This window comes from Nycticebus coucang, chromosome 10 (assembly GCF_027406575.1).
Source record: "Nycticebus coucang isolate mNycCou1 chromosome 10, mNycCou1.pri, whole genome shotgun sequence".
NCBI lineage: Eukaryota > Metazoa > Chordata > Mammalia > Primates > Lorisidae > Nycticebus > Nycticebus coucang.
Genome location: NC_069789.1, coordinates 58876074 through 58899410, shown reverse-complemented (window position 1 = coordinate 58899410; position 23337 = coordinate 58876074). Strand labels below are relative to the sequence as shown.

Sequence of the window (23337 nt, the reverse complement as noted above, 5' to 3'; positions counted from 1 at the left end):
GTACCTTTATTTGCAAAATATTCATTACAAAATATTCTCTCCATGTTGGCTGCCTCTTTCTTCAAGCACATGAAGTCTTCTTTCCCACTCACAGCAAACACATTCCAAGATATTTGATACCAATGTGTCAAGTTTTCCTAAGTACAGAGAATTTTGGAATACCCTGTAATAATAATAATGATAATAATTATTTTAATAATTGAATAATATTATTATTATCATTTTTTGAGACAGAGTCTCACTATAGCTCCCTTGGTAGAGTGCTGTGGTGTCATAGCTCACAGCAACCTCAAACTCTTGGGCTTAATCGATTTCTTGCCTCAGCCTCCCGTGTAGCTGGGACTACATGTGCCCACCACAACACCCAGCTATTTTTTCATTATAGTTGTCATTGTTGTTTGGCAGGTCCAGGCCGGTCTTGAACCCGCCAGCCTCAGTGTACGTGGCTGGCACCATAACCATTGTCCTATGGGTACTGAGCCAATAATAATTATTTTTTGAGGCAGAGTCTCACTCTATTACTCTGGGTAGAGTGCCATGACATCATCATAGCTCACAGCAACCTGAAACTCTTGGGCTCAAGATCCTCCTGCCTCAGCCTCCCCAGAAGCTGGGACTACAGGCACCTGCCACAATGCCTGGCTAGTTTTTCTATTTTTTAATTTTTAGTAGAGACAGGGTCTCACTCTTGCTCAGATTAGTCTCAAACTCCTGAGCTCAGGCAGTCCACCCACCCTGGCCTCCCAGAGTGTTAGGTTTATAGGTGTGAGCTACCATGCCTAGCCTAGGAATACCCTACAAATACCAAGTGCAATTTGTTTTTGTAATGCAGATCTACTAATGAGACTGAAATTCATTTGGGGAGGAAAGATTTAACTTAATCATGTTAAAAGTTATTGTTCCCTGTTATCAAATTGACTGTAAATGTTTTCCTATAAAAATCATTCTTAGCTCATGGCCATACAAAAATTAGGCAGAAGGCTAGATTTTGTCCACCACCCTTACTTTTCTGAGCTCTGGTTTAGACTCACGGATTCACCTTTTACTCAATGAGTTATAATCTGTTACTAACATTATGTCTTTTGATTTGAGTGAATAGAGCCCGTCAACCTGGTTTCTGTGTCCTTTTGACATGTTCACATCATTACTCCAGCACTGATTCAGGCTTATTGTGTGCTTCCCCTGGCCCACTCCTGAAAGCAGCCCTTCTTCAAGGAGCCCTGGCTCTTTTAGTGGAGAATGACATTTAGAAGCTTAGATCTGGTTGCTAAGGGTACTCATCGCTAGGTGGGTGTTGCTGCTTCCAGGCCTTCTTAGTGGACGGAGCTAAGACATGCACGTGTGCTTACCAGTATTTTCCATTCTAATCCAACACCACAGAGTTTCTACTTACATGTCTTTCCCTACTTGTAACTCCTCTATCCAACAGAGAGAAATCTGGTCCCATTATAATTAAAATACTTTCTTCCTTAATCCATTCCCCCTGTAAATAATCAATTTCCCATCCCTCTTGCTAGCCTTTCTCCTTGTGGCTGCTTTCCTCATCCTGCTCAGGCTCTGACAGCCTCCACTGGGCCACCCTGGTGTGTGAATGTCCTGCCAGCACCTTCAGACTCTGACTCCCCACGACAATCTGCCTGTTTACAACCAGGTGGATGCCTTAGTGTCTCACCTCCACGACAGACTCCTGCCCCCATGTGGATGGTCCCTTCACACGGCTCAGGCTCCAACTCCCCATAGGAACCCACTCCTCTCCACAGATGCCTGCTTTGCTCTTCCTTACCTAATGGCTTCAGGAAGGGAAAGGGGTAAGGCTATTAAAAATCTTTAAATTTGGGGGCAGCGCCCATAGCTCAGTGAGTAGGGCGCCAGCCACGAACCGAGGTTGGGGGGGTTCCAACCTGGCCCAGGCCAGCTAAAACAACGACAACTGCAACAAAAAAATAGCCAAGAGTTGTGGTGGGCACCTGTAGTCCCAGTTACTTGGGAAGTTGAGGCAAGAGAATCACTTAAGCCCAAGAGTTTGAGGTTGCTGTGAGCTGTAACACCACAACATGCTACCCAGGGTGACAGTTTGAGACTCTGTCTCAAAAAATATTTATATCTTTACATTTTGGCAATTATTCAGATTTTTATGAGAAATAATAATTGCTGATGCTTGTGGTGCTTACTAGGTTCTAGGCATGGTTGTAGACACTTTATACTAAACTTGTGTGTCTTCAGAACCTCAGTAGTAAGTTATATAATTATAATTCCTAGTTCGTAACTTAAGAAATTGAGGCACAGAGAGATTTAGTAACTTGTCCAAGGTCAAACAGCTTGTAAATGATGGAATCAGAACTTAGGCTCAGGCAGATGAGTTCTAGAGTCCAACTTTGATCATGATGCTATACTGCAAACAAAACGTATCAGGTATAGCCAAGCCTCACATTGAACTGTTCCCTGATTTGATTCCCTTTCCAGTGTTTCCCAAAGAAAATATTACCGTCATGTGCCACACATTATTCCTATGTATATGTTTATGTTTTTCTCACACATTCAGTATTACTTTGCATGCTTTCAAAATTACGTTGCATATTATACTTAATATGCCACTACATCATTTATTTAGAAGACCATCCTTTCTCTGTTGATTTAGAATGCCATCTCTGTTGTTTACATAAAGTTTCCACATATTTGTGGGTCTATTTCTGGGTTCTTTAATCTGTTTCACTGGACTTGCAAATATCGCAATATGCATTACTTGCAAATTTCTCTTTTTTCTTTCCATATCATGTTTGGAAATGTATTCATATTGCCAAGAATAGCTTTAGCTTATTCCTTTAAATTGCTGTATAGTATACGATGTGTGAATATACCACATTCTTTATCCACCTTCTTGAGGATGAATATTTAATTGTTTACAACATCTCATTATTAAAAACATTGCTCAAATAAACATTTTTTGCCGCCATATGCAATTGTGTGAGTTTCTTTGGAGTATGTGTCCAGTAGAAGAATAAGCTATGTGCATCTTCAACTTCACTAGATACTGCCAAATTCTTTTTCCAAATGGTTTTACCAGTTTACATTCCACGTAGGGGTAAATGAGTTCACATTTTTTCACTTCCTTGCCAATGTCTAGTATTTTCAGATTCTCTAATTTTTTTTAAGTATTATGGCTACAAATGCTCATTAATTTTCTAATTTACATGTCCTTGAGTACTTACAAAGTTGAGAATCTTTCCCCAAATATGCAGAATGTGAAATACCTGTTTATAGCATTTGTCTGTTTAGCTTATAATTTCCTTGCTGATTTTATCATTTGTCTATTTAGCTTATAATTTCCTTACTGAGTCCGAGGAGTTTTTTTATACAAATCCTTTGTTCAGTTGTAAATATTTTGTCTTCTTATGTGGCCTGGCTTTTCATTTAATAGATTGAGTTTTGTTGTATACAAGGTTACAGTTTAAGGCAATCAAATTTATTGTTCTTTTCTTTTATATCTTATATTTTCTACATGTGATTTAAAAATTTCCTCCCTACATGAAAGGCATAAAGATAATACCTATATTTTCTTCTAAAAGTTCCAAAGTTTTGCCTATACTTTCTTCTAAAAGTTCCCAAGTTTTGACACCTAAATGTTTTCTCAGCCAGTGAGAAACATTTAGGTGTCACTCCACCTGAAACCTATTTTTGTGGATGTTTGAGGTAAATATCTAATTTTATTTTTTCCATATGGATACCCAATTGCCACTACATCATTTATTTAGAAGACCATCCTTTCCCTGTTGATTTAGAATGCCATCTCTGTGGCTTATATCAAGTTTACACATATGTGTGGGTCTGTTTCTGGGTTCTTTAATCTGTTTCACTGGACTGTTTGTCTATCCCTGTATGAATATCACACTCTTAATTAGGGTAGTTTCATAACAAGTCTTACATATCTTTTAAGGCAAAACTCCCTTTCTGTGTCTTGGATGGATTTAGTCCTTTGCTTATCCATATAATTTTATAATCAGCTTGTCAAGTTTTGGGGGTTTTTTTTAGCTTTTTACAATTTTTTGAGGTATAATTGATGTACCTAAACTGCATGCTTTTAACATGTACAATTTGATAAGTTTTTATGTATGTGTATACCTATAAAATCATCCTCACAGTCACATGATCGTACTATGGCAGACAGACTCTGAGATGTGCCCCTTGAGACTATTCCCTTGTGCATGCCTTTGTGTGGGAGGACCCCTGACTTGTTTCTAATCCACAGAATAAAGCAAAGATGATGGGATATCCTTCTGAGATTGTTATATAAGATTGTGATTTCCACATCTTACCAGTAGACTCCCTTGCTGGCTTTCATAAAATAAGCTGCCATGTTGTGAGCCGCCCTGGGCAGATGCCCACAAGGCCAGGATCTGAGGATAGCCTCCAGCCAACAGCCAGTGAGAATCTGAAGCTCTCAGGCCAATAACTCAGAAGGAACTGCACCCTGCCAACAACCGTGTGACCTTGGAAGCAGAGCTGTCCACAGTCAAGCACTGAGATGAATCAGTAGTCTATGCTAATACCTTGATTGCACCCCTGTGAGGACCAACCTAGGCCATTTCTGGATTACTGACCTGTAGAAACTGTGAGATGATAAATGTGTGCCATTTTAAGCTGCTCAATGTGAAGTAAACTGTTCTGCAGTAAAAGCAAACTAATTCAATATCCGTCATTCCCCAAAGCTTTCTTGTACCTTTCCCTTTCTTCCCTGATTCCATCTCCAGGTAACCATTCATCTGTTTTCTGTCATTTCAATTTAAATTTCATCTTCTAGGATTTCATATAAATTGTTTATTTATTTTTTAATTTGGTTTCACTCAAGATAATAATTTTGGGATATCATGCCTGTATCAATATTTTGTTTCTTTTCATCACTGAGTAGTATTCCATTATTTAGATATAGTATAACTTATTTAGCCATTCACTTCTTAATGGATATTTGTGTTGTTTCCAGTTTGGGCTTTGTATTTGTTTTCTTATTGCTGCTTTAAAAAATAACCATAAACTTAGTGGTCTAGAACAACCCAAATTTATTCTTTTACTAGAAATTGGAAGTATCAAATGAATCTTATAATCTGACACTAAAATTAAAGTGTCGGCAGGGCCAGTTTCTTCTGAAGGCTCCAAGGGAGAATCTGTTGCTTGCCCTTTCCAGCTTCTAGAGGTTACTATTTCCTCCCAGCCTGTGGCTCGCCTTTTTATCTTTGTGACAGCATTATATAAAGAGCAAAAATTTTTAAATTGTGTCATTGGAATAATGTCCCCCCCCACTCAAAGATTCCTACAACCTAATCTCTGGGACCTGTGAATATATTACCTTAAATGGTAAAGAGGAATTAAGGTTATAAATGGAATTAAGATGGCTAATTTGCTGACTTTAAATTAGGGTGATTATTCTGGGTTATATGGGTGGGATGAAAGTACTCACATGAGTCCTAAAAAGCAGAAAAGGAAGGCAAAAAGGAGGTCAGGGCATTGCAATGTGAGATGGGCTCAACTCGCAGCTGTTAGCTTTGAAGATGAAGCAAAAGAGCCACAGCCAAGGAATGCAGGAAGGCTATAGAAACTGGAAAAAGCAAGGAAATGGATTCTCCCATGAAGCTTCCAGAAAGAAACTTGTGCCTGCTGGCACTTTGATTTTTAGTCCAGGAAGACCCATGTCAGACTTCTGACCTATAGAACTGTAAGATAATAAGTTTGTGGTTTTTAAAAACCACTAAGTTTATAGTAATTTGTTATAACATTAATAGGTAACCAATAACATTCCAATGAAGTCCAATATATTGATTTTTAAAAATGTTAATAGTTTGTGCTGTTTTTGTTTTACTTAAAAAAATCTTACCTTGGCCAGGAACAGTGAGGTCATTTTTGGGAGGCATATGATTATTCATTGTTCCAGCACCATTTGTTGAAAAGATTATTTTTTTCCCATTCAATTACTGAGGCACCTTTTTTGAAGTCAATTGGCCTTGGGCCTATTTATGGGCTATATTTTGTTCTATTGATTTATATGCCTATCTTTATGCCATTATCACACTATATTGCTTGATGTAGCTTTATAATAAATCTTAAAATTAGGTAGTGTAAGTACTCCAGTTGTATTCTTTTTCTTCCCAATTATTTTCACCATTCTAAGATTTCTATTTCCATATAAATTTCTACAAAAAGACTATGGGATTTTGATTGGGATCCCATGGCTCTGTAGATCAATATGGGAAGAACTGATATTTTAATAATATTGACCTCTGATGTATGAACATGGAATATCTGTCCATTTTTTTAGGTCCTCTTTGAGTTCTCTCAACAATGTTTTATAGTTTTTGGTGTAAAGATCTTGAACATCTTTTGTCAAACTTATCCCTATCTATTTCCCATTTCTGATATATTATAAAGGGTATTTTTTACCCCAACCCCTTGCACATTTCCATCTTGTTCATTGCACTTGCTGTTTCCTCTTTCTGGAGCATTCTTTCCCTAGGTATCTGCATGGGTTCTTCAGATGTTACTTCACTGGATCTCAAATGTTACCTTATCAAAGTGATTCTATCATTTTTCCTTGCTTTATTCTTCTGTGAACATTTATAACCACTTATCAACCATGTTATTGATCTATTTTATCCCTATCTCCTACTCCTGCCAGACTGTACTATGACAGCAAGACTGAAACTGTCATCAGCTAGATGATAAAATTATTAAGAAAAAAAAAATAGCAAGGCCAAGTCGCCAGTAATCTTAGCACTCTGGGAATCCAAGGTGGGTGGATCACCTGAACTCAGAGTTGGAGACCCTGAGTAAGAGTGAGACCCTGTCTCTCCTGAAAATAGAAAAACTAGCCAGGCATTGTAGTGAGCCCCAGCTACTCAGGAGGGTGAGGCAAGAAGATCCCTTGATCCAAGGAGTTTGAAGTTGCTGTGAGCTATGATGCCAAAGCACTCTACCGAGGGCATCAGATGAAAACTCTGTCTCATAAATAAAATAAAATAAAATAAAATTTGAAAGATAGCATCAGATAAGAGTGATCAACAGAATCCAGTGCATCAAAGCTGTCCAAATTGGGTAAGTACTGAGAAATACCTATTGCATTGGACGATTAGGAGAACTAACACCCTTGAGAGCAGTGTCTGCAGGTTGTTGATTGGAGAAGCCAGATTGCCATAGGTTGAGGACGTCTTCTCCCTCACAACCTCCTGGCTCTTTCCTCAAAAAAATCTTCATTCTTCCCAGTTCAATACTATTTACTTATTTATTTTAAAATAAAATTTATTGTGTGTATTTAAGGTATATAACATAATGCCACAGGATACATGTAGATGTAAAATCGTTACTATCATGGAGCAAACTAACATATCTGTTATCTCACATAGTTACAGATTTGTGTGCGTGTGTCAAGAGCAGCTAAAATCTACTCATTTAGCAGGAATCCCAAATACAGTACAATTTTATGCCTATAGTCGTCATGTTGTACATTTGATCTGCAGACCTGTTCACCTACATATCTGCTACTTTGCACCCTCTGGCCTACATCTCCCCATTCCCCACCCCCAACCCCAACCCCTAGTAACTTCTTTTTTATTTTCTACCTCTGTGCATTTGACTTTTTGTTTCTTTCAGATTCCACATATAAGTGATATTATGCAGTACTTTTCTTTTTGTGTCTGGCTCATTTCCCTTAGCGTAATGTCTGCCGGTTTCATGCATATTGTAGCAAATGGCAAGATCTCCTTTTTAGAGGCAGAATAATGTTGTATTGTTTGTGTGTGTGTGTGTGTATGTGTGTACCACATTTTCTTTATCCATTCCTCTGTTGATGGACATTTAGCTTGTTTCCATTATCTTGGCTATTATGAATAATCCTATAATGAATGTGGGAATGCAGACGTTTTTATGAGGTGGAGGCTTCATTTCCTTTGGGTATATGCACAGAAGAGGGATTGCTGGGTCATATGGTAGTTCTGTTTTTAATTTCTTTAGAAATTTCCATGCTGTTTTCCATAATGGCTATACCAATCTACATTTCCACCAACAGTGTGTAAGGGTTCCCTTTTCTTTACCCTCTTCCCAACATTTGTTATCTTTTGACTTTTTAAAATGGTTATCTTTGTGGATATAAGGTTGTATCTCATAGGAGTTCTAATTTGTATTTCCCTGTTTTTTTTTTTTTTTTAGATAGAGTCTCATTTTGTCACCCTCGGTAGAGTGCCATGGTGTCATAGCTCACAGCAACCTCCAGCTCTTGGGCTTAGGCGATTCTCTTGCCTCAGCCTCCCGAGTAACTGGGACTACAAGCACCTGCCACAATGCCTGGCTATTTTTTTGTTGCAGTTTGGCCAGGGCCAGGTTGGAACCCACCACCCTTGGTATATGGGGCCGGCGCCCTACTCACTGAGCCACAGGCGCCGTCCTATATTCCCTGGTTAATGATATTGGACACTTTTTTATATACTTGTAGGACATTTTTATATCTTTTTTTTTTTTTTTTTCAGACAGAGTCTCACTTTGTCATCCCTGGTAGAGTGCTGTGGCATCATAGCTCTCAGCAACCTCAAACTCTTGGGGGTCAAGCGATTCTCTTACCTCAGCCTCTCAAGTTGCTGGGACTACAGGTGCCCCTTAGGACATCCAGCTTGTTTTTTTTTTACAGATGGGGTCTTGTTCTTGCTCAGGTTGGTCTCAAACTCCTGAGCTCAGACGACCCACCTGCCTTAGCCTTCCAGAGTACTAGCCAGGCGTGAGCCACTGTGCCTGGCTTGGACATTTTTACATGTTCTTTGGAGAAATGTCTATTCAGGTTCTTTGCCCATTTTTAAATAAGGTTATTTGCTTTTCTATTGCTGAGTTATATGAGTACTTAATACATTTTGGATATTAACCCCTTAACAGTTTCATAGTTTGCAAATATTTTTTCTCAATATATTGGCTGCTATTTCATTTTGTGGATTATTTTCTTTGCTGTGCAGAGCATTTTAGTTTGATATTTATTTGGACCCATCTATTTACTTATGTTTTTGTAGCCTGAGCTTTTGGTGTGACATCCAAAAAATATCAATGGCAAGGCCAATGTTCAAGAGTTTTCCCCTCTATGTTTTCTTCTAGGAATTTTATAGTTTCAAGTCTTGTATGTAGGTCTTTTATCTATTTTGAATTCGTTTTTGTGTATGGTGTGAAATAAAGGTCTGATTTCATTCTTTATATGTGGAAATATGGTTTTTCCAGCACCATTTATTAAGGAGACTATCTTTTCCCATTGCATCGTGTTGGTGTCCTTGTCAAAAATTAGTTGACTTCCTATATTTGAATTTATTTCTAAGTGTATTCTGTTCTAGTGGGTCTCTTTTTGAGCCAGTATCATACTGTTTTGATTACTATAGCTTTGTAATATACTTTTAAATCAGGAACTGTAGGACTTTTAACTTTTTCTTTCTCAGCATTGTTTTGGCTATTAAAGGTCATTTGTGGTTCTGTATGAATTTTAGAATTTTTTTCTATTTCTGTGAGGAATGCCATTAAAATTTTGATAGGGATTATGTAGAATTGTATATTGCTTGGGTGATATGTATATTTTAACAATATCAATTCTTCTGATCAATAAGCACAGGAAATCTTTCCATTTATTTGTGTCATTTTCAATTTATTTCTTCAATGTTTTTTGGTTGTCAGGTCTTTCATCTCCTTGGTTAAATTTACTCCTAAGTATTTTATTTCATTTTGATGTAATCACAAATGAGATCATGTTCCTGAGTTCTTCTTCAGCTGTGTCATGCATAAAAATGCTACTGAGTTTTGCATGTTGATTTTGTATCCTCCAACCTTCTGAATTTATTTATTAATTCTAATAGTTTTTTGTGGAATCTTTGGGATTTTATACATACAGGATCATGTCATCTGCAAATAAAGATAATTTTACTTATCCTTTTCCAATTTATTATTATTATTATTATTATTTTTACATTTTATTAGCTGCAGTATAGATCCTAGAGCTGCTTCATTCTCTGCCCTCCCCCCAACCATGGGGTCAGGCCTTCCCAGGAGCCCCTGCCTTTGCTGCCTGGGCCTGCTGGAACTCCTGCTGCAGCTGAGTAAGGGTTTCCCTCTGTTGCTCTGACTGCCGTTCAAGTCCTGGAGCTGGGATTCATATCGCTTAATTTCAGCTGTGATATAGTCCAGCCTCTTCCCCACTGTGGCCTGAGCCTCCCCCAGCTCCTGTTTGACCAGCACAGGACCCAGAAGTTTAAAGACCACATTGGACCCATCTAGCAAGGCCAGTCCCTCCTTCACGATATTATTTTCTATAAGTTGTGCCTCAAGCTTCTGCCTCCCTAACATGGATTTACTCAAGTCCTTCTGTAGCTGTTGATATTTCTCCACTTCTCCCTGCAGCCTCGTCTGGATCAGCTCAGCCATGGTGGGGATGAAAGCCTACTCACGTTCTCCCTTCAGTATCAATCCCTTTTCTTTTCTCTTTCTCTCTCTCTCTTTTTCTTCCTTCTTTCTTTTCTTCCTTCCTTCCTTCCTCTCTCCCTCCCTCCCTTGCTTCCTTTCTTTTTGACAGAGTTTCACTTTGTCACCCTTGGTAGAGTGCCATGGTGTCACACCTCGCAGCAACCTCAAACTCCTGAGCTCAAGTGATCCACTTGCTGTGGCCTCCCAGAGTGCTAGATTATAGGTATGAGCCACCATGCCTGGCCCCCTTTTCTTTTCTTGTCTGATTGCTCTTGGTATTACTTCCAGTGCTATGTTAAATAGAAGTGGTGTGAGAGGATATCCTTGTCTTGTAGCAGAGCTTAGTAGAAAAGCCTTCAGTTTCCCCCACTGATTATAATGTTAGCTGTGAGTTTTTCATTAAGTGGCTTTTATTATGTTCAGGAATTTTCATTCTTTTTTTGGAACTTTCCTTCTATCCCTAAATTGTTGAGAGTTTTTATTAAGAAAAGATGTTAGAAAAAAAAAGAAAAGTTGTTAGACTTTGTCAAATTCTTTTTCCACATCAATTGAAATGGGCATGTCCAGCTCAGTCCTTAGAGCCACACACTCACACCTAAGTATACTAACATTCCTTGCGAGGCAATGCCATTCCTGCCCCCTAGCAGGACATGATGTGGTGGAAGAGGGCTCAGGAAGCTCTCAGTCACATGGAGGATGTGTGTGTACCTGTGTGTGTGTTTTGAAATAATGATTATTAAAAGACAACAAAGGTAAAAAAGCAAAAGAGGGACACACCTAATATGAAATGAGCACATGCTAAAGGAGTGCTGGAGGGAAGAGGCGGACTCAGGGAAGGAAGGCAGGGACACCCTCTCCAGCTCTGGAGCACCGGAACTGACTGGAAGGCAATGTCCATAATTTGTAACCAATCAATCATGATGCTCTGACCCCTTCTCTGACAGCTGAGCCCTTCTCCTTGGAGGCCTAGGGCAGAGAGGTTTCTCTGTGAGATGTACTCTGGTGCCCTGCAGCCAGAATGATGGATGAGGAGGCAAGAGCAGCTTGGGGCAGCTGAGGCCAGTGGAGCTGACCAGGGAGAGAATTATGGCAGCAAACACAGCTCTGTGTGAGAATGCCAAAGGCCAAAGGATGGCACCCCGGAAAGCACCAGCATATAAGGGGGGGCATAACAGGACACTGATGGTGACTGCTGAATGCCCCAGGAAGGTCCCTGCAGTTAGAGCTGGAAACATGTCCTTTGGATTTGATGATGAAGAAGTTGGTCCCTGGGGAACTTGGGGAGAGCGGTATTAGTGGAAAGGAAACAGAAACCAGGTTTCAGTGCTCTGAGCAAATGGACAGGGATACATATCACAATATGGGGTGTTCACGTAAATGTGAATTCATCGGAAATTTGACTTCCAGATAACTAATGAACAATTTTTTAGTATAAATATGTCCCAAATACATACATGTACTAAAATAATTGGTTATTTATCTGAAATTCAAGTTTAAATGTGCATCCTATGTTTTACGTGGCAATCCTAACAGGTTGGAATGTGGACTTCTCTCTCAAACTACTTGGCTGGGAAGAAAAGCTGAGAACTAAGGCCAGAGCTGGAAAAAGACTCAGGTCAAGGAGAAGTTGTATTTAGGCTGGGACTGTCTGAGCATAAAGAGCAGATAACACTTTCAGGCCAAAAGGAATCAGGGAGAGGCTAAAGACATAATTGGGGGACTAATGGATTGTTTAAACCGTGAGCCTTTACTCAGGACCAGAAATCATCTTGTTGGATCTCCCCATAAAAAGCACAAAGTCCCTCGCCAGCCCTCCATCCCACACAAAGCTCAGAAAATACAAACTTCCAATTTTAATTTGCAAGTAAATTGCTGCTACTTTGAAACTGTGGGATTGTGAATTTAATGAGAGCTCTATCCAGTAGATTTTTCTTTCTTTTGTTCTGTTTCTTGGTGTTCTAATGGACCACCATAGCTAAAAATATTTTGCTAAATAAAGCAAACCACTTTGCCAACTTCAACATTTCTTAAAATTCCATCAACAGATAGAACCATTTTTAATAACTAGATTCCATTACCAGTTCAGGCCACAAGCCTGAGTCTTTTAAAGTGAACGAATCAGATTAGTTCTGAAATCGAGGTCCTCCTTCCTCCTTTTCTATTTTTACTCTTATTGCTAATGGTGAAGTTATCAAAGCCTTTTTTGATGATGAAATAATTGTATCATTGGAGTCATCAAGTGACACATTCAACAGCTATTTGTCTTCCTCATTATCCAGTTTCCAGGGTCACATCTGGTTTGAAAAACTAAAAGTCTTATTTCCTTCTGTTTATTTTTGTTCCTTTTCTTCTAATTCCTAAGATTTCTGCCAAATTGGTAGCTTTCATCAGTCTTTTGCTTCTGTGTTTGGGTGACAGAAAGACAAAAATTTTTTTTTCCCCCTTTCCATAAATGCTAACTTCACGTGTTTTGTTTTAGTTTATTTTGGGGGCAGAGTCCAGCCCACCAAGTATAATTAGTTGCTCATGTTAGGTATGTAGACCCACAGCAGAAGCAGCACTGTGGTTTCCTAAGAATGTCCCTGGCTGCTAACTGTTTGGACGTTCCCCTCCTTCACAAGTAACTTCGAGACTGTTAGTGACAAAAAAAAAGACAAGATAAGGCTGCATAAATTCTCTTTCTCTCAAATTGCTCGTTCTATATTAGTTTCAAAACAAAAGTTTGCCAGCTTGGTTTTAAAGAAAGCAACATTTGATGGCCCCAAATACCACTTGTTCTATTTCTGATCTGCTCCAGGATTCAATAAAATCCATAGAACTATTGCTTTGATCAGATTATCTTCAGGATAATCCATAATTTTGCCTTTTGCTTACTTATTCATGTTGCTTGGGTTACGGCTTGATCTTCTTTGGTGCCTGAGATTTAGGCTTGGGCGGAAGGGCATTATGTTTGGGACCTGCTGTCAAATAACTTATGAATAACTTTAAGACTCTCTATTGTCTATCTCTCTACCAAGAGGTAGACAAATACAGAAGAGGTAGTAGCTAAAGCTGAGGCCAGGATGGGACAGAAAAGGAAAGTTTCTTTATGGGTCAAAATTATTTGCATTCCTAAACAGGTACATTACCAACAGGGCACTTCTGGGTAATGGCTCTCCTTCTGCTAGGCTGACTAGGGCTCCAGGGCCCTGTGGCCCAATATCTGGGAAGTTGTCTCCAAGAATGTATGATATAAGTCTCCTCACCTGGTGGCTGAAGATCACAGACTATTTAAGCCAGAAAGGACTTTAAAGATCCTACAGACTTGAGGTTCTCAGACTTTTAATTTCATAGCCTATTACAATTTAGAAGAAAAATAATATAAAAATAATGGGTTGTTAATAAGTTTTATTTTGCCAGTCGAGCAAATGAAATACTTATCTTCTGTCATTATCATTTCGGAAAAGTACATTTTAACATAAAAATATGAAAGACTTATTCTCTCATTCTTACATAAAGAATCTATATCCCTGTCCTTCCCCAGAAAGTCAGTGTTAGACTTATGCTAACAAAACACAAATACATTAAAATAGGTCTGTGTGAATGTACCCACATTCATCATCATTCTTCTTAGTTTTCCTTGACACATGGGCAGCAGCTATAGTGTGGTGTTAGTACACTACAGCCAGGATTCCCGAGTTCAAATCCAGGCTCCACCACTTATGACCTGAAGCTCCTCCAGCAAGTTACTTAACCTCTCTGAGCCTTGATTTTAGCATGTATCAAGTGCAGGTGATAATAATAATACTTTTTAACGGTGGTTCTGAGAATTAAATTTGTTAATACATGAAAATCACTTAATACAGAAGAAACACCCAGTAAACGATGCTATTATTATTCTTTTGCCACAGACCAGTGAAGTCTTTATAAATTGGTTTTTGGGAACCACTGATAAAGCAACCCTTTCCTTTTCCAGATGAGGAAGGACCAAAGTCTAGAGTAGGCATGACTTGTCCATCTAAGGCCATGGTCTGTTCTGTGCCATGGAATAGGCATAGAACTCAAGTCTCCTGACCAATCCAATGCATCTCTGAGGCTTCCTAGAAAAAGAAACCAATTAGGCAAATGATCAGAGGTGAATGGGAACCAATGGACAAGCTGTGTATATGTTATGTAGGTGTATGTGGGTGGGGGAAGGGGTGGGAGCTGGCATTTGAGCAGTGCACAGTAACTGGTTTGGGAGCCACCAGGAAATCCAGTCATTTCCGTACTCTTTTTTCTTCCCTCCAACCCCACAGAAAATGAGAACAAGAGTAGGTGGTAAGTCGAGGGGCAAAGGAGTCCTCACAGGGATGGGGGTAGGCAAGCAGCACCATGCGTCCAGCTCTCCCTCCTCTGCCTCAGTCCAGCCATAGAGCATGTGGTGGAGCCTCCAGCATCCTGACTTACAGCTTGCTAGGGCTGTGTCTGTTGGATGGAGGTCCTGCCCCTCTCAGGCATAAGTCACCAGAGAAGCCAGGGCTGAAGATAATGCCCAACACTCTGCTGTGGTTTGGGGGTCATTCCTCATTTCCTAAGTAGACACCACCAGGGGGAGGGCCATCGGCTCAGGGAGGATTGCACTCTGGCAGGTGACAGGATCCATGTTACCGTGGCTTCCTTTTCACTTCATGTTGCAGGAAATCAGGCCGCCCAGGGCAGCCCCCTTCAGCCCATCATCTTCCTACATGGTTTTCAGCCTCCTGATCACATGTTCCAAGCAGGGCAAATAAGGAAGAAAATGACAAACAGCAGGGTGGGCCTACATCAGGAAATTCAGACTTTGCCCTAAACCCTCCGGCAGCCTCTGTGGATGCCTGTTTGGTCAGGGCTGTGTCACATGGCTATACCTAGCTTCAAGAGAGCAAGGGAAATGCCATGTTTTGTCTGACCAACAAACTGTGGTTTTATTAGTAAGGAAGAAGAGACTCCATATTGGATAAGAAACACTGTCCCCCAGGAAGGTGTAACCAGAATAAAAGTGAGCCTTTTGCTTCCTCTGCTCTAAGGACTACTTCAACAGGGTCACAGTTTAAGGAACATTAGCCCAGCTCCAGAAAACTTAACATCTATATGGGTTTTTAATAAAACCCCATGCCTTTGTGCAATGGATCACACAGCAGATATCACCCAGCAACCCTTTTTTGCAAGCCACTTTACACTTTCCTCTGCCTCCTCTCAATAGCTGCTCCAATCTTCCTCCGTCTTGCAAAACAAAACAAACCCAACTGACAGCCCAGCAGCCCATGCCACCTCTCTCTGCACACCTTTTCACCTCTCTGACCTCCTCCACATTTCCCCTTATTCTTCTGCGTGCCCTTAGTTGTGGAAATCAATATGGTCTCTGACCAATCTAGGCCTCCACTCCTTAGTCCCATAAACACAGCTAAGGCTAAAAACAAAGAATCTGGGGGATTAGGTCAAGGCCTGTGAATTACACTTTATTTACCTCAGCTATCTGGGTTACCGGTGAACCATTGTGAACTCAAGTGCTGCTTGTACAATGTTTGTCGACACCTGTCAATGTCAGCCAGTGCTCTCTGCTCTAGCCGTGGAGACCTGCCTGACCCCTCAGCTGCTGCTCTCAGTTTTAGTCTGAACTCTCCTTCCCACACTGATACTTACCTTAGTAGCTTCAGCCAAATAATCCCCATCTGCTCCTTCAAAGGCCCACTTAAGATGGACCCTTTTGAGTTATTCTCTCAATTAACCTCACTGGCTCTAAGCCAGTCCACTGTGCTACTCTGATAAATTACCTCTGTTTTATATTCTTTTTCTTTTTGAACTTGGTATTCAATTTATGAATTGCATTCTTAATATCTATTCTACCATTAGACTGGGGCCAACCTGCAGGCAAGGACTGGGTAGCCTGTCAACCTCTTGGGACAAGGGCTACTTGTTCTGTTTTGTTTTCAGCAGATGTTTCTTGGGTCCCTTCCATGCATTGGGCCCCGACGTAGGTGCTGAGGACATGAGACAGACTTCCCTGAGGACTTGCACCCAGAACAGTATCCTGCCCAACACATCAGGATAACTGACCACTGTCTGGCCAGAGGTGGGGAAGAGGATTGGGAGGCTGCCCTGGAGATGAGCCCCATCACTGTCTCCCTGGACTCCAAGTTCATACCACTCTGGCGGCTATTCTGAAAAGTCTCTAAGCCTCCTCCCAGTACCCCGGCATCTGGTGTTACTGTTGGCTTTGCCTCCCTGCCATGCAGCCAGGGACTGAAGGAGGCTTTATTCCAAATGAGGGCAGTCAGCTGAATTTCCAAACCAAAGATTTTTCCACTTCAACTTTTCTCCTTTCCTCTTTTGCCCAAATAACACGTTCATTTTGTAGAAAAGGTTCAGAACAGTTCTAGTTCTAGGGGTTAAAGATTTTATGAAAAGTACCTGGGGGATGGGCAGGGCTCCAGCCCAGGGGGACCACGGGGATCTGGCCTGTGACAAGGACCTGTAAAGCAATCTGAGGTGGTGCCTGCCCGGCCTCAGATTGCTGGAACAGTGGGCCAGCCACTGTGAGCAAAGTCTGCTTTTTTTACCAAGAGAATTTCTAAACTAGACTAATTGCTCTTCTTTTTGAATACCATTTTGGGAAGGGAAGATAGGATTAAGGAAATTTATTTTTTTAAGTTTTTTTTTCCCAAAAAAACCATTAAAAGGGCAAGGGTCTCTCGCTCTGGAAGCAATAGCCATAATCTGTTCCTAGTCATGATCTTCCAGCTTCTGTTGGGAGGGTAGTCCCCGGCAAGACAAAGAAGGTATTATCAAACTGGGGAAGACAAAGTCGTTTCTCCTTCCTACCCTGTTCACCACCTCAATTCTTCCGTTTCTTTTTGCCATCTTTTTTCTTCTTCTTTTCCTCCCTTCTTTCCCCCTGTCTTCCTATTCTCTCTTTCCTTCTGTACATTCATTCATTCAGGCATTCTCCCTGCAGGCATCTATTCAACATCTACCAGGTGCCAGACACTGTGCTACAGGCTAAGAATACAGAGACAACAAAGTTGAGGCCAAAGGCTATTACAGTCTAGGGGGTGTAGAAGGTGCAGCAGACAGGTGACGGGCTGAGGTGAGTAGCTGCAATTGGCAGAGAGAGTTGCTGGTCAATTTCTAAGTACCTTCAGGAGCTCCTGCAGTACGTGTAAATGGGGGAAACTCTGGGGATCAAGGAAACAAGACTTAGAGAAACTCTAATGTTTCTGGTGCAGCCTGATTCATTTTAATCCTGCATCCTAGAGAGAAGTGTCCAAGCAGGAAAGAACACAGGCTATGTGAGCAGATTGCCCCATATTCAAATCACACACCAACCGCTTTCTTTGTGATCATAAACAAGTTATTTGATAAATATATTTTTTAACTGAGACAGAGTCTTACTTTGTCTCCTTCAGTAGAGTGCTATAGTATCATAGCTCACAGTAACCCCAAAGTCTTGGGCTCAAGCAATTCTCTTGCTTCAGCCTCCCTAGAAGCTGGACTATAGGCGCCCCCTGCAACACACAGCTTTTTGTTGTTGTTGTTGTTGTTGTTGTTTTGTTTAGCAGGCCAAGCTGGGTTCAAACCCACCAGCCCAGGAGCATGTGGATGGCAACCTAACCAGTGAGCTACAGGTGCATAGCCATGATATTTTGTTTATAATTAGAAAAATATTTTATCTTAAAAATAGATTTTATATCTTAGAGCAGTTTTATGTTCATATCAAAATTGATTAGAAATTTTGCAGAGAATTTCCCAAGTATCTTCTATCTCCAACCTAAGATTTCCGCACTGTAAACATCCCCCCCCCCCCAGATTGGCACATTTGTTACAATTGATCAACCTACCCTGACACATCACTGTCACCCAGTGTCCAGAATTTACATTAAAGTTCGCTCTTGGTGCTGTACATTCTATGGGTTTAGACAAATGTACAATGACCCTATTCAGTATTATAGCATCATAGAAAGTAATTTCACTGCCTTAAACATCTTCTGTGCCCTAAACATCCTTTCATTTCATCTTTTCAGCTTCAATTTTTTCTTCTTTGAAATGGGAAAAGAAATAACTGTCTCAAGAGGTGATCATGAAGGTAAAACAAAGTAGTATGTATGAATACTTTCTTTTAAGTGTGGTTTATTTATTTATTTATTATTTATTGCAACAGAGTCTCACTCTGTTGCCTAGCATGCCCTGGCATCAGCCTAGCTCACAGCAACCTTGAACTTCTGGGTTCAATGGTCCTCCTGAGAAGCTGGGACTACAGACATGAGCCACCACACCCAGCTAATTTTTCTATTTTTACTAGAAATAGGGTCTTGCTCTTTCTCAGGCTGGTCTCACATTCCTGAGCTCACTTGATCCCCCTGCCTCGGCCTCCCAGTAATAGGCATGAGACACTGCACCTTGTCTAGGTGTGGGTTATTTATATAATATCCTAAGAAAAAGCGGAGAGGCCCACACAGTAATCCCTGATTTCAGCACATGCTACGGGGGAAAGAAGAGGACCCGGGAGGGATGAAGCATCAGGGAGACGCTGCTGCATCTGGTTTGGGTGGCAGGTGCCTTGAAGAGTGGCAGCTGGAGGAGGGTATGGAAGCCCGAGGAATTCCAGCAGGGACTCTGGACTGTTCCCACTCCTGAAGCAGCCCATCCAACTTTATCCAGGCAGTCCTGAGCTTGGCAGAGGCTCAGAGAGCCTGCATGAGTCACCTCCACGTGGCTGATGTGGGGAGGGAGGGAGGGCAGAGGAGGGCTCTTGCCTGGGTTGGGCCACGCTGGCTTGGAGAAATAGTTCCTGAAAGTCCCTGGCAACAAGTGGGCTGCTGTGGGCTGTTAACCTGCCATGCAAATCCACCAGTAAACAGTCTCCAATGAGAATCCCAGATGGCTGTTCATTCCAGAGCATCAGACACTTATTCCAGGTTCCAGGCAGGGACCAGCTCAAGAGAACCCTGCCCCGGTGTTAGATGCTCCAGCCTCTGACAGGGAGCTGGCCCGGGAGTCCTCAGTGTTGGGTACACCCTGACAGGTGATATCTACACAGGGAGGAGGAGACCCAGCTACACAGATGACACAAATATATCCTCTCTCTTTCAGCATGGGTAAAGTCATCCTGGGGTCTGCTTGGGCTTTCTAGACAGAGCAGATGAGCCAGGCCATGGTGCTCAAGATAGGGTGAGCCATGTGGAAGGATTGTGTGGGCACCCCCAGTCTCCACCTCAGCTGGGTCTGTTACCAGGCAGGGGCACAGCTAGGTTTGGGAGGATGCCAGGTGCTGGCTGTATATGTGTGTGCTCAGAATTCATTGACTTGTGGTGAGAAGGGTTGGGGAGGGACAGGATGGAATAGAATACATCTGGTGACCTGAATTTTTGTTTTCTTGTTCTTGCCTTGGCTGTTCTTGGGGCTGGAGGAAGAAGACAGGGAAGTAGACAGGGGAAGGGGAAAGATGGGCCAGGTAGTGCATGTCCCTTGGTGAGGCTCAGAAGAAGAGTGTGGGCTTGATCCTGGGAAGGTCTCTACTCCTCATGGAGCCGGAGGGGGCTTGGTTTTCCTATGTGAGGATTCAAGGAGAATGAAAAGTATGATCACACGACCGTATTCAGCAGCATCTCCAACAAGGACACCCCACGGAATCAAGTATCAATTCCATTCTAAAAGCAGCGCATAAACATCAGCGCATCTAAAAGTATAGTTGTAAACACAGCATTGAACTGTACAAAAAACAAAAGCCCACGTGTTTGACACACACACTACAACGAAAACACATACACACTTGTTCATAAGGACTAGGGGTGGGGGTCACTGTGACCCTTAAGATCAAGGCAAATCTGCAAGTCTAATGCTGATTTCAGGTTTTCTACAACCTTCCAGAAGGCACTCCTGCTTTTGATGAATTTTGGTAAATGAGGCCCAGGGTCCTCTGGTTATTCCTGGTGACTGTCCCTCTTCCCTACTGCCTCCATTGGGACGGAGAAGACAGCAGAAACACAAGGCTTCTGCAACATGGCACAACCAGGAAGCTTTGGAGAGATGGAGAGATTGACCTCATAGCAATACAAACAACATTAAACAACAGACATTTCTGGTCATATTTTTAAAATACCCTGGTCATTTTCACAACTCATGACCCAGACTCTTTCCATGTCATTCATCGCATCCCCTTCCCCTTCTTTTCAGTTGTCTTCTTTTTAAGGACAAAATCCAAATTCCACTCATTTCATACATGGAGCAATTTTGCTGTCTCCAATCTCTGCCACCAAATTTGGCTCCCATACTCCCTTAGCATAGCCCAAAAACCCACTGAAAGCTCTGAAAATAGCTGCTGTGGCTTGCTGATTAAGCTCCTAGAACAGAGGCCATCTGCCTCCCCCATCTTCCTCTATTAGAGGTAGTTTATATTTTTCCAGTTAAACATAAATATGCAAAAGCACGCTTGGGCACAGAAGCACAGAACTCTCTACCCACTTCCTCAAAAAGGTTAGACAGAGAAGAATTCATCTATGTCATGCTCAGGGCAGTAAGATAAACCTAACATTTCCTAAAACCCCCAACTTCCTACTTTTAGGGTTTCCAGGGCTCTTGTCACCAAGGATTTATTGATTGGTAAAGTCAATATCATTGAGAACCACATACCAAACTTTCTTCTTGGTGGGTACAAGGTGAATAAAACAAGACCACAGAACTCAAGGTGCTTACATTATAGATGGAGTGGCAGAGAAGTAAACATGTTCTCATAGGATAATGAGAGTAAGTCTGTGATGGGAGGTAAAATGTGCTGCAGCTGGAGCACAGAGACGGGCAATGGAACCAGGGTATCACTGCAGTGTCAGACTGGAGGGTATCAGTCAACAGTGACCAGCCTACAGTGAGACATCGTGGGACAATAATGGCCAAAAGTCAATGACACCCAGTGACAGTCTGGCATATTCTCAAGTTCTCCCTTCCCTTGGCTTTTGAATACCCAACTGACTCCTTTGGATTGAGCAACCACTGTGATATTTAGGGCTAAAAGGGAAACTGGCCACTTGCTAATCTGAACAGACTGAAGCTCAAGTGGTCAGTGTGAATACTAAAAAGAGTCAGGCGGGCGGCGCCTGTGGCTCAGTGAGCAGGGTGCCGGCCCCATATGCCGAGAGTGGTGGGTTCAAACCCGGCCCTGGCCAAACTGCAACAAAAAACTAGCCGGGCGTTGTGGCGGGCGCCTGTAGTCCCAGCTGCTCGGGAGGCTGAGGCAAGAGAATCACATAAGCCCAAGAGCTGGAGGTTGCTGTGAGCTGTGTGACGCCAGGGCACTCTACCCGAGGGCGGTACAGTGAGACTCTGTCTCTACAAAAAAAAAAAAAAAAAAGAGTCAGGCCCTTATATTTATTCCAAGCTGCTGAAGCTGGTCATGCTAGTTATACTAAACTAAAGGATGTGGGAAGCCTTCAAAAGGATGTAGGCCAGGAAATGTCAACGTAAGAATTATGTTTGTAAAAGATTACTTAGCATGCTGTGTGAGAAATGATTTAGAGGGGAGAAAGAGTATAAAGCCAGAAAGACTAATCCCAAGATGATGTTACCCTGTTTCTCCGAAAATAAGACAGTGTCTTATTTTAAGGTGTGCTCCCAAAGATGCACTAGGTCTTATTTTCAGGGGACGTCTTATCTTTCCTGTAAGTAGGTCTTATTTTCGGAGGATGTCTTATTTTCGGGGAAACAGGGTAGTTAGGAATGCTTTCAGCTTCAAGTAAGAGAATACCCAACATGGCTTAAAACCTAATGACATTTATTGTTTACCCACAGGAAATCAGGAAATAAGGCATCTTCAGCAATGGTTGGGCGATATCATTAGAAACCCAGGCTTTAAAGGGAAATATATTATTAAAAAATAAAAATGAAGGGTGGCGCCTGTGGCTCAGTCGGTAAGGCGCCGGCCCCATATACCGAGAGTGGCGGGTTCAAACCCGGCCCCAGCTGAACTGCAACCAAAAAATAGCTGGGCGTTGTGGCAGGCGCCTGTAGTCCCAGCTACTCGGGAGGCTGAGGCAAGAGAATCGCTTAGGCCCAGGAGTTGGAGGTTGCTGTGAGCTGTGTGATGCCACGGCACTCTACCGAGGGCCATAAAGTGAGACTCTGTCTCTACAAAAAAATAAAAATAAAAATGAAAAGCAACAATCATTTTAAGGTACTAAAAAAAAAAAAAAAGAAAGAAAGAAAGAAACCCAGGCTTGTTCCATCCTTTCTACTCCACTATCTTCCACTGTTGGTTATTTATTCTCTTGCTTATTTCCTAGTGATTGCTCCAGATACAATAATTTTTTTCAAGGTAGAGAGAAGGGGGAAGGGATGGTATTAGCCACCATCTGTTCCTTTTCTCAATAAAGCAAAACTTTCCTAGAAGCACATCATAGAAGTCTTTTTACATTTCATTAATCAAAACTGGATCATATGACTCTTCTAACTGCAAGCAAGGCTGGAAAATTGAGTATCTGGCAAAGAGGAACAGGATTCTTCATTATGATTCAGTACCTTGAACTAGAAACATGGCTGCCTGGAGCAAACCGGGAGTTCTGATAGGCAGGAAATAGGAAAATGACTTCTGGGTAGAAATAAATAATAATGGTCCCAGAGGCAAGAGATGATGGTACAGACTAAAAGGTGGCATTGGAGATAGGAGGATTTAAGAGATGGGAGTTAGAGTTTGATGATGGAATGTGGAGAATGAAAGAGAGAAAAGAGTCATTTCCAGTCTCCAGCTTGAGCAGCCAAGGGATTATAATGTCATTTACTAAGAAAGAGAACTTGAGGAAGAAACGCAGATATGAGGAAGACAAAGAGTCTTCCATTCTTAGACATTTTGAGTTTGAGGTGTTTCCCTAGATCCGATTTTTTTTT

General features: G+C 41.6%; 1 pseudogene; it reads right to left on the bottom strand.

Moving 5' to 3' along the window:
- Window positions 1–10036: 10036 nt before the first annotated feature.
- Window positions 10037–10425, bottom strand: LOC128597389 (prefoldin subunit 6-like; annotated as a pseudogene).
- Window positions 10426–23337: the final 12912 nt, after the last annotated feature.